General features: G+C 37.8%; 1 long non-coding RNA gene across 1 annotated transcript in view; it reads left to right on the top strand.

Annotated features, from left to right (window-relative positions):
- Positions 1-1086: 1086 nt before the first annotated feature.
- Positions 1087-9895, top strand: part of LOC139673719 (uncharacterized) — a 57785-nt gene continuing 48976 nt past the window's right edge. The window contains exon 1 of the long non-coding RNA XR_011698186.1: positions 1087-1173. This is a non-coding gene — a long non-coding RNA (uncharacterized lncRNA). The remainder of the gene's footprint in view (positions 1174-9895) is intronic.

The raw sequence follows: 9895 nt of genomic DNA, 5'->3' as shown, positions 1-9895 counted from the left end.
GTTCTCTTTGCCTGGACAGCTTGCTTGATGTCCTGTGAAGGAGCATTGGAGAGAGCCTGGGTAATTAATTTAAACTGGATGGGTAAAACTAAGTGACATGGTACCTTGAGAGATTGTTTCGTCTTCAATGATTCATCCCCAAACAAAATATTGAAGTTTCCATAGGAAAGAAGTTAGATTCCCCCACAGGGAAATTATGTTTATTTTAATGCAAGAAATATAAATTAATAGAGAAGATGATTGTGGACAGAATTCTGGAGTATTTAATTCTGAATCTGGCTATAGCAACACATGGAGTGTTGCTGCTAAGATTCTCCTTAAATTCAGAATAGCTTTTCTGTCTTTTAAGCTAAAGTGACAAAGAAGTTAGAATTTCTTTATTGACCCTGTGACTGTTCACTTGAAAATAGGAGCCAACTATTTTTATGAATTATGCCCTATGTGATTATGTAAGTAAAGTGCTTAGAAACACCTTTGTTCCTGTAGTTTTTTTACCTGATAAAACTAAATCTAATCATATCATAGAAAGTGAAAATTCCTGAGCAGATGTTCAAAATTAGTTCAAATTTTACAATTGAACTTAAAATGTTCCATTTCTTTCTTCTTTTTTTTTTTTTAATTTGGCACAGGGAAGGCTGATTTTAAAACATGGGCTACAGGACTGCTAGTTCAACTGTAAATTATGGAGCAGCATGTTAAGGCATGATATTGTTGCACAGTTAACAATCATTCTTTTTTGGCTTGTTGCCTCTAGAGATGTACTAAGAAGGGGAGGAGAGAGGGGTGAAGCAAGAAATTTAGAGCTTGTATTAAAAAAATACTGATAGGTTTAAAAAAACAAAACCAACCAAACAAAAACAAACACAAAATACCACAAGCACAGTCCTCCAGAAACTCCCCAGCCCCTGGAAATCTATGACAAAAATACTCCCAAAACACAAAATGCTGTTCTCTGTCAGAAAGTCGTGCCTGCCAGACGTGGGGACATGTGAACTGCCAGACATGCCATCTGTCAAGCAGCCATTTGGGTGATGGCACTGCCAAGAATGTCTGCAAAGCCCAGAGAGGATACAGCAAGGGCTGGGTGAATGCTAGCATGGAATCATTCTTACTTGAAACCTATTTTCCCTGGGAGGAGAAAATTGAGTTTATGTGTATGTGTTTGGGGAAGAGGTATGTATTTTATCTTACAAAGTTCTTGGCTGAAGAGACAATTACCTTCGTAGGTTTGGTTTCTTTACTTTTTCTTCTTGGAAAGGGTTTGGGCTTCCACATGAGATAATGTGATGACATGAGAGAAAAAAACCCTACAATTTAAAGATCCACCTCAGGTACTTGTGGAAGTTAGTTGTAAGAAATGTTCATTTTCTCTGTAATGAATACTGTAAATGTCCATTAGTTGCTTGTACAGCAACTCTGAATTCTGCCACCCCTAGTTTAGGTTGCAAAAGAATGTTCTGTCTACATTAACATGAGTCAGTTCCAGGTGTAGCAGAAATCCCCTCAGCTCCACTTTGATTTTGATGTAATTTGTTAAAACATCCTTATTGAAAAGCTGCTGTAGAAAGAGACCCCAATCCTCAGTTCACAGGCAAGGAATTAGAGATTTTTAGAGCTTCAGATGAGGCCAACTGTGTAGCAGTTTTATATGAAGGATTTTAATGAGAAGATGCAGTGCTAAATAAAGTGATGGATGCTGTAATGCCATATTATCTAAAGTGTTTTTCTTTTTTCTTGATGATATTCCCACACTTATGGCATTTTAAACATTTTAACTTCAATGTTTTCTAAAGAAGTTGTCATGACTGATATTCTAGCATCTAAAAAAAAATGGAAAAAATTTGAGATCATGGTATGAAGTAGATTATTTACTAAGTGTTGTTGTGAGCATTTTTACAGTTTGACACTGAACTTGTCATCTTGGATTGCACCACTGGCAGTCCTTGCACATGATTGAGCCAATTGACTTTCCCAGAGTGTCTTAAAAATAGAATATCTTTCTACTACACTCTTCTGATTAGAAATTATTGTTTTACAGCTGTAAAGAAAAAGGAAATGTTTAAAATTCAGATTGAAAACACATGTTCAGCTGGAAAGAATACTGGGATAAGTTCAGCAGCTGTGGATTTGCTATATATTTAGGACTATGGCCATAAAAACTTCAAGTAGTATTTCTGGCTTGGAGTTTTGTTGGTTTTTTGTGGTTTGGGGGTTTTTTGGTGATGATTGTTTTTGTTTTATTTCTTGTAGATAAGCAGATTTTATTAAAGCTTTTGTGTTTTTTATTTTCCCTCCTTACAACAGTAATGATGAACATAACATGCTAACAGGGGAACTGGTCGCAGTGCACACGCTGACAAGGGAGGCCTAGGCCAGGAGTCAAACATTCCACATCAGTCTGCAAGATTAAAATGTTTGTAGCTTTGCATTTTGCACGGTTTTTATTGGAGTCTCTCCAGATATTTGCATGCAAAGAATTATTGCTCAATGACAAATTGTGTTGATACAATCTAGTGTGTCGGGAAATTTCCACTCTAGTATGGTCATGTGCCAAGTATGATTCCTCTTGGGAATAATTGAATAAATGACATATTTTGGCCTCAAAAGATCAGTGGACAGCAAAACCAATTTTCTATAATTTGAAAACATCACAGTTTCTGTGTTCCTAATCAGAGACAATTACAATTTTTGCTAGTTTGTGCTAAGATTGTGATACAAAAAGCCGAAACCCCAAACCATCTTGCAGGGTTTGTAAAATGCTCCTCCTTTTAGGAAGAGGAGTCTCTGCATACAGCATACTGGGGCCATCTGTGCTCTGAAGTGTAACTCTGCACCTTCTTCCTAAGCAGTTCAGATACCACTGGGAAATTGTCTCTGTGGATGTTGCCTGCAAAGTTGGGGTTTGGCTGCATAGCAAGCCCAGTGAAAAAGCTAAAGACTGGATTGCTGCACCACATTCATCAGCCGGGTGAGCTGGAATCAGTTTTCAGAGCAGGGACTGCATTTTCCTTAAAGGAAAAAAGATTCCTGTTCAGGAGCTGTGTGCATACAGTTGCTAATCAGCTGCAAACTGAGTAACTACTGGTTTACACAGTCTTTCCCAAAGTATTCTAGCACAGTGTTCTCATGATCTTCAAAGCTGCACTGAACCACAGTAGTCCATTTGATAACTAACTGGAGCCAGCATTAGTTGGCAAGAGAAAGTGATACCTGTTACACAGGAGCTGCAGTGCTCTGGTATCCAACAGATTCCATTTTAAATCTGCTCTTCTCCCCTTTATCATGGATATTTTCTGTTGTGTGAACACTATTTTGGAGTTTGTTTGGACACTTGTTTCTCAGTCTTGCTCACCTCCCAGAGCTCTGTGCAGCAGCAGAGCTCTGCTTCTCGTCATGACAAAGCTACTGCAACCTTTGGGTGACAAAGACCCACTCCTACAGTAAGAGCAGCGTGTCTGGTAGTGCAGAGACATTAGTCCATAAATCTAAACCTTTGGAAAGCTGCAACACTGTAAGGGACAACCTGATGCTGAAGGGCAACTGTGGAAATGTTCTTTAGGACGCCTGAACTTGCTGGGTTGATGTGTATTTGACAAAAAATATTTGAAGGAATGCAGGACTGCCTCAAAGGCTGGTGCAGCCATGCAAAGATGTTTTAAGCACAGGGAATGCTGGATGAGACCTGTTTGCTGAAATCCCTCCTGCCTCTGAGGTTCTCCAGGCAAGGCAGGTGCTCCAAGACTCGCACTATGGACAGTGAGAGATGGAAGAAATTGCTGTGTTCTGGATTTACCACAAGGTATTGAAAATAAGTCATGAAGGATCAGTCAGGAAGTTCTAGTGTGAAATACTTGAGGCCTCAGTGAGCTGGTCCTAGAAGTTGTAGTTACAGGTTTCCTACAGTTTTTTTCTCTCTAACAGCCTTTGCAGCAGAATCTGCATAAAAGAAACTAAGCCTGGAAGAAAGGTGTGAAAATTAAGCACATCTGTTGTATATTTGCCAAAATAAAGTGTATTTTTGTATAACAGTAACATTCTTCTGCCTTTTTGATAATGGAAACATGTCAATTACATAAAATCCTAGTTTTTAAGCTGAATGTCTGAGAAAAGTTTTCTGCTTTTCAGCTGAATGTCTAAGAGAGAAGTTTTCTGCTTTTCAAATCAAGTTTTGAGGCTGAAAATTTCTCCTTCAGCAGGCAGATGATATCTGGAATTTCAGTACTAAGTTCAACAGGGACCTTTCCGATTATTAGATTTATTTCTACCCTTTGTAAACGTTTTTTATTTGGCAGTAAAAAATAGTAGGAACAAGGATTAGCTTGTGTGTTTTGTGAAGAGATTACACTTAGCATTTATCACATTTCGTGTTTCAGTTGGAGTATCACTGACATCATGAAGTAAGTTGAAGAGGCTTAACTTCTAAAATGACAGCTGGAGTCTTAACACTGAAATCTCTTTGATGATTAGAAGAAAATGTTTTCTGTTGAGAAAGAGCGATATGGGAAAAGAAAAAGGTGCTAGTGGGATTTAGGTCTCTGTCAACATTGTAATTGCACAGCTCACGGGTTTTAGTCACTCTGCTTAATCTTGCTTTGTGCAAAGCTTCTATTGACTTCCGTTACATTATTGTGTAGCTGCTGCCTACTGATCACTGGGCAAGTCACACTAACGTGCTAAATGTCACTGTTAACGCTACTTGAGCAGGGTTTGTGGGGTTTATTTTGCTCCTGGTTTGATGTTATGGATTTTTTAGGCACAGCGAAGGGTAAAGTTTTCAAGGTAACTTCTTAGTAATTGGCAGGCAGAGGATTACAAATGTTTGCTCAAGTCCTGTGTTAACTTCCACTTCATGGACTCTGTTGCCATGTGATGAGTTTTTTGTGTTCCAGTTTGAATGGTGATGGGTCTTCTGTGGTTGCATTTGTTCACTTACAATATTGGCTCATGTGCCTCATGGAAAAGATAAGTGTCTTTGGTTGCAAGGGTTGGTTCTGTTTGTGTGGAGTCAGCAATAACACTTTTAACCTGTTCAACACCTTTCTTAAAACCACCCATCAGGATACAGATAGACTCTCTACCTGCCTTGAAACACTTTGGCTGCTGTAAGAATCCCAGAAAAAACTAAAGAATCCACCTGTCTCTAAGGACTCTGTTTTTAAGCAAGGGGAATAAATGCAAACATAAATATGTCTGATCCTGTCTGCTTCATCTTAGTCCTGAAAGGCTGGAAATAACCACAGTTAAACTCAGGAAATAGATTGCTAGTACACCGAACTCCACAAACAGTTTAATGTATTTATAAACATACGCAAAGATGCTGCAGCAGAAATCTCAAAGTGATGGGAGCTGATCGACACTTGGGAGAAAATAAGAATAATAGTGTTTTACTTTCTTTAGCACCTTGGAGAAGTCAGTCAGTCTTGTCATTGTAATGACTTGGGCACATACAACTTTCATTTTCACAGACTTGCTGGGCTTGCTTGTAGCACAGTGCATTTTCTAACTCATATTGGCCTTTGAACTGTGTATTTCTTTCTTCTAGAAAGTAAGGACCAGCTTCTATCAGAGACTTTTTCCTCAAAATAACTGCATTAAAAGTTCTGAAGCTTGCTTTAAGGATATAGGGCATGCCAAGTCATGAGGACCAGAAGATCAGTTTATCTCTAATCTAGTTTTCTTTTCTGTCAATACCAGCATGAAGAAATACAACATACAACCTCCTTGGTCTATAGATGGCATCATACAGTACTGGCACCAGCAGGAATATCTCCATGTAATATTATTTCATAGACTTTGCTGCAGGTTATTTCAATAAGAGGGATAATAACTGGTTTGGGCTGACTGTTTTAATGTCTATTTTTGTTATGGTCTGAATGACCAGCTACAATTTTCTGTAATTTTCTGTAGTTTCCCTTGGACTTATTCAGGCTCTTTTCAATTAGCCTGCTTTCTGAAGACTTTTCAGGAAACAAACCTCTTTATATGTAAGGAGAACAAGGAGTCAGATCTATCAGGAACTGAAAACCAAAAAAATTCTCTGCACTCTCACATAAAGCAGCAATAACCCAACATTCTGTGTAATGCTAATCATGGAAGGAGGCTGACAGGGTACAGTAATCAAATTTAGTTCTTTTTCAATAGCAGATCTCATAGTATCTTTCTTGGACATTATACTCATCCTTCTCCTTCAGATCATCTTTTTTTTGTCTTTAGATAAATACCTTTGCTACTTCAGCGTACAGTTACTTCCTTACAGGGCTCTCCTAATATGTCCTAGCATTTCTTGCTGCAGAAGTTGGTAACACTATCAAAAACTTTCCTCAGTTACTCACTCTTATGAAAAACCATTGCTCTGTTTTTCTTCCTACTTTGAGGTTTTTCAGTGATTCATTTCTCTTTGGAAGTATTATTGGGTTTGATCTCATCCTTAATTTGCTCTGCATTTCTCATAAGCTCGCAGCTTGTTGCCTTCAGAAAGGTGCCAGTGTTCATTTTTCATTCCAGTTGGTTGCTGTTTACAAGCCAAATGCTGACAGATGTGGTTATTAGAGCCTCACTGTTGCCTTTTTGCAAAGCATGTTGATTTTTCTGGTGGTGTTTATGGGTATGGTGATACCAGGCCTATTCGTGTGCACAGCAAAGGTCACACAAGTGATGCAGGACAAGACCTTCATGGCATTCCAAGGCCCTTAAAGAGAAGCTTCCAGCTCCTTTCAGACCTTGATGAAGTTGCTTACTGGTAAAGCTTTCACAAGTGGAAACTTGTAAGGAAAGCAGATCCAGGTGGCTGTTGTGTAAATGTGGGGAGACCTTGTCTGAAAGGTTGTTAAAGGGAGAGAAAATTAGGAGAGCATAAGTAGATGTCTTAGCTTGTCCTCAGTTCTGGGGCTGTTTGTACATATATGAGAGAGCTGTCTGTGAGAAACTGAATACTGAGATAATTTCACACTTGTGACTAAAGAAATTTAATTAGTTATTTATCCCACTTTCTCCCACAAACACTTACTCAGTATCTTTATTTGTCTGTTAAAAGGTCATGAGGGTAGAAAAGAAAGCATATACTTTATTCCCCTTTATTCTTTTACTAAAGTGAATAAAAATGCCAATTTTCAGATGTGCTCCAAACTGCTGGGGACATGTAAGTGATCACTGATGGAGAAATGGCTTCAACTTGGAATTGTCTGATGGCTAGAGCAGTTTTTCAGTTCATTTTGATCACATATGTTTTGAAGGAACTTTTTCTTATTACTGCACTTTTTTAGGATTTTTTTTTTTGAGATAATTTAGGATTTTTAAATTTTTTTTGTACCTTTTTTAATAACTACTCAGCTTCATCCCCCATTAAAATTCTTTTCTATCTGTGTGATTGTATCTTCACCTTGAGCAAAATATGGGTTGCTGCTTTGACCTATTCAGGAAAGTGTCACCTCTCTCACAAATACCCACATTAGTCTTAAGGCAAAATATCAGAGTCTCGAAGTCAGAAGATGAAGCTCCTTCAGCCTCAGTCACAAAGCTGAAACGATTTCAGAATTTTGATTACATCTGTGTCATTTACAATTATTTTTCTTCCTGCAATATGGAGAATTTGGATACCAGAAACCTTCATTCCTGAAAGAAATTTTGCTGAACTTTGTATTTATATGATTTTTGAGTCAACAAAAATTTGTAAGTAAATGAAAAAGGTATAAGAAATAATTTTTATAACAGATTTCTGAATATATCCAAGGGTATTAATGAGTTAAGTAAAATTAATTTTGGCTTTATCTAGTGAACCAATAGTGAGAGAACATCTGAAAGTTTACCTTGTACTCTTTTTAAGATATGCACATTCTGGTAGCAGAGTTTAGTTTATGTTATTTACTAGCAAAGTAGCTTTCCCTTTTCTACATGTCCTTCCTCTTGGATTGTGGGGTAGCTGTGAACAGCAAATGCCACATTACCATTCTCTGGTTTGAGTTCAAACAGTACCATCCTTTCACAGATCTGGTCTCACTCTTTTCTCCTGCTTATCTTGCTTGTTTTGTATAGGGCAGGTGGTTGGAAAAAGGAGGAACAGCTTAAAGAATGCTCAGTGCCTATTGAATTAAAAAAATTACCCTTATCATTTAGATGAATTCTAGTTTCAGGTCAATAACCTTGTCTCTGTACAGTAGATCAGAATTTCAATGCATGCCATTCCATTAGCCCTTGGTAAGCTGAAACCAGTATGGGCTCTTGCCCTTTTAAGCAATATACTGTGTAAGAAGCCCTGCAAGGGGATCTCTTGGGGGGTTCCTGTTTTGTTATCACCTGAACGATACGTAACGTGAACCACAGGGAAAAACCTCAGCTTTTCAAAGAACATATTCACTCAAGTTCTTGGTGTGTTTCAGCATTGCCACAGAGGCCAGGGCAAAAACTATCTTAAAAGTACAGGGGGAAAGAGGGAGTTACACAGAAGCATGATTGTACCCAGTCATTTGAGGTAAATGTCAACAGCTTCATGCTCCAGGAGTCAGGTATTTATGTCACAATGCTTACATTAGTAAAAAATAAGTGTTTTCTCTCAGGAGGAAGATATATACAAGATATAGAAGGATTAAATCACTGGCTACAATTACTATTAAAAAATAAATACAAGTATGACAAGATGAAGCACTAGTTGCATTGTCTTATTGTTTGTATTCCAAGGACAAATGTACTTCTCTCTGTTGATGTTCAAGGTTGAACTTGCTGATCTTGGAGGTCTTTTCCAACCTAAATGTTTCTATAATTCTATGTTAAAATTAATCACATAATTCAATTTATAGAAGCAAACTGAATTCAAGCAAAAACATCTGCTCTTTATCAAATGCTTCCAAAACCTTGTTTTGGGGAGGTACAAAGTAGTTAACAGCAAGTAAAAAAGAATGCTCTAATAATTCTGTTCTGGCCTTGAACTAGCAAACTTGGACACTCTCACTTGAGCAGAGACATAGAAGTCAGTTTTTATAACTCTGAAAGGGTATTTTAACCATGGTAGTTACTGTTGCACCATATAATTTATTTTCTTTTATGAGAGTGGTTTTGAATCCTTTTTGTTTGTTGTATTTCCAGCTATATTCACACTATGCCCTTTGGATGGTTATTCCCCAACAGACAAATGCATGGCTTGCATGTCTGAAGCAGCTGAGAATTTTTTGCAACAGAACTGCTTTTCTTGCATCGAGTGAGTTATTTTCAAGCCAATGGCTTGCTCTTAAAGATAAGTGGTGTGATGGAGTGTTCTGTAAACTCACTTGCTTCTGGGTAACTGGTGACTTCCCACTGTACATAAGATCTGGAGTTGTGGGAGAGTGTCCCTGCAGCCCTGTAGTTGTGCACTGGGATGGGTGGGGTTTGGGTATCTTCACAGCAGTAATTTTAATAAAAGTACATGTGTTCTGAATGTGGGATTTAAAGGAAAGGAAATGCTATTGTGAGTCTGCAGGTGGTTCCTTATCCAAAGTCACTGTCCTGTTGCTGCAACTTGTTTCCATTTTTCATTCTCCTGAGAAAATGCTTTTCCAGAGCTAATATGTTGGATCAAATCTGAAATAGGCAATACATTTTCTTTTAGTCAGCAAAATGTCTCTTGATATTTCAAAATTTATTCTGGGGATTTGGGAAATAAAAAGTCATTTGAATGTACAGATTTTCTTCTGTGAAATATTGAAAAGCTGGTACTGTCCTTGTTGGAAGACCCCTGTGATTTTTCTCAGGCTAAAACTTTGACTTGCTCCCAGAAATGTTTTTCTGTTTCTCATGTATGGAAATATTTTAATCTACTCTTTTGTATCTTTTTAAAATGCTGTTGGTTCACTCTGATCTTTTTCCCTGGAGGTCACATATTTTAGTTCCTCTCAAATAGTAAATGATGCCTGTACAGACATTC

Source organism: Pithys albifrons, chromosome 6, assembly GCF_047495875.1.
Source record: "Pithys albifrons albifrons isolate INPA30051 chromosome 6, PitAlb_v1, whole genome shotgun sequence".
In the NCBI taxonomy this organism is placed as follows: Eukaryota; Metazoa; Chordata; class Aves; order Passeriformes; family Thamnophilidae; genus Pithys; species Pithys albifrons.
Note: the sequence above shows the minus strand (reverse complement) of the source record. Positions and strands in the feature narration are given on the sequence as shown.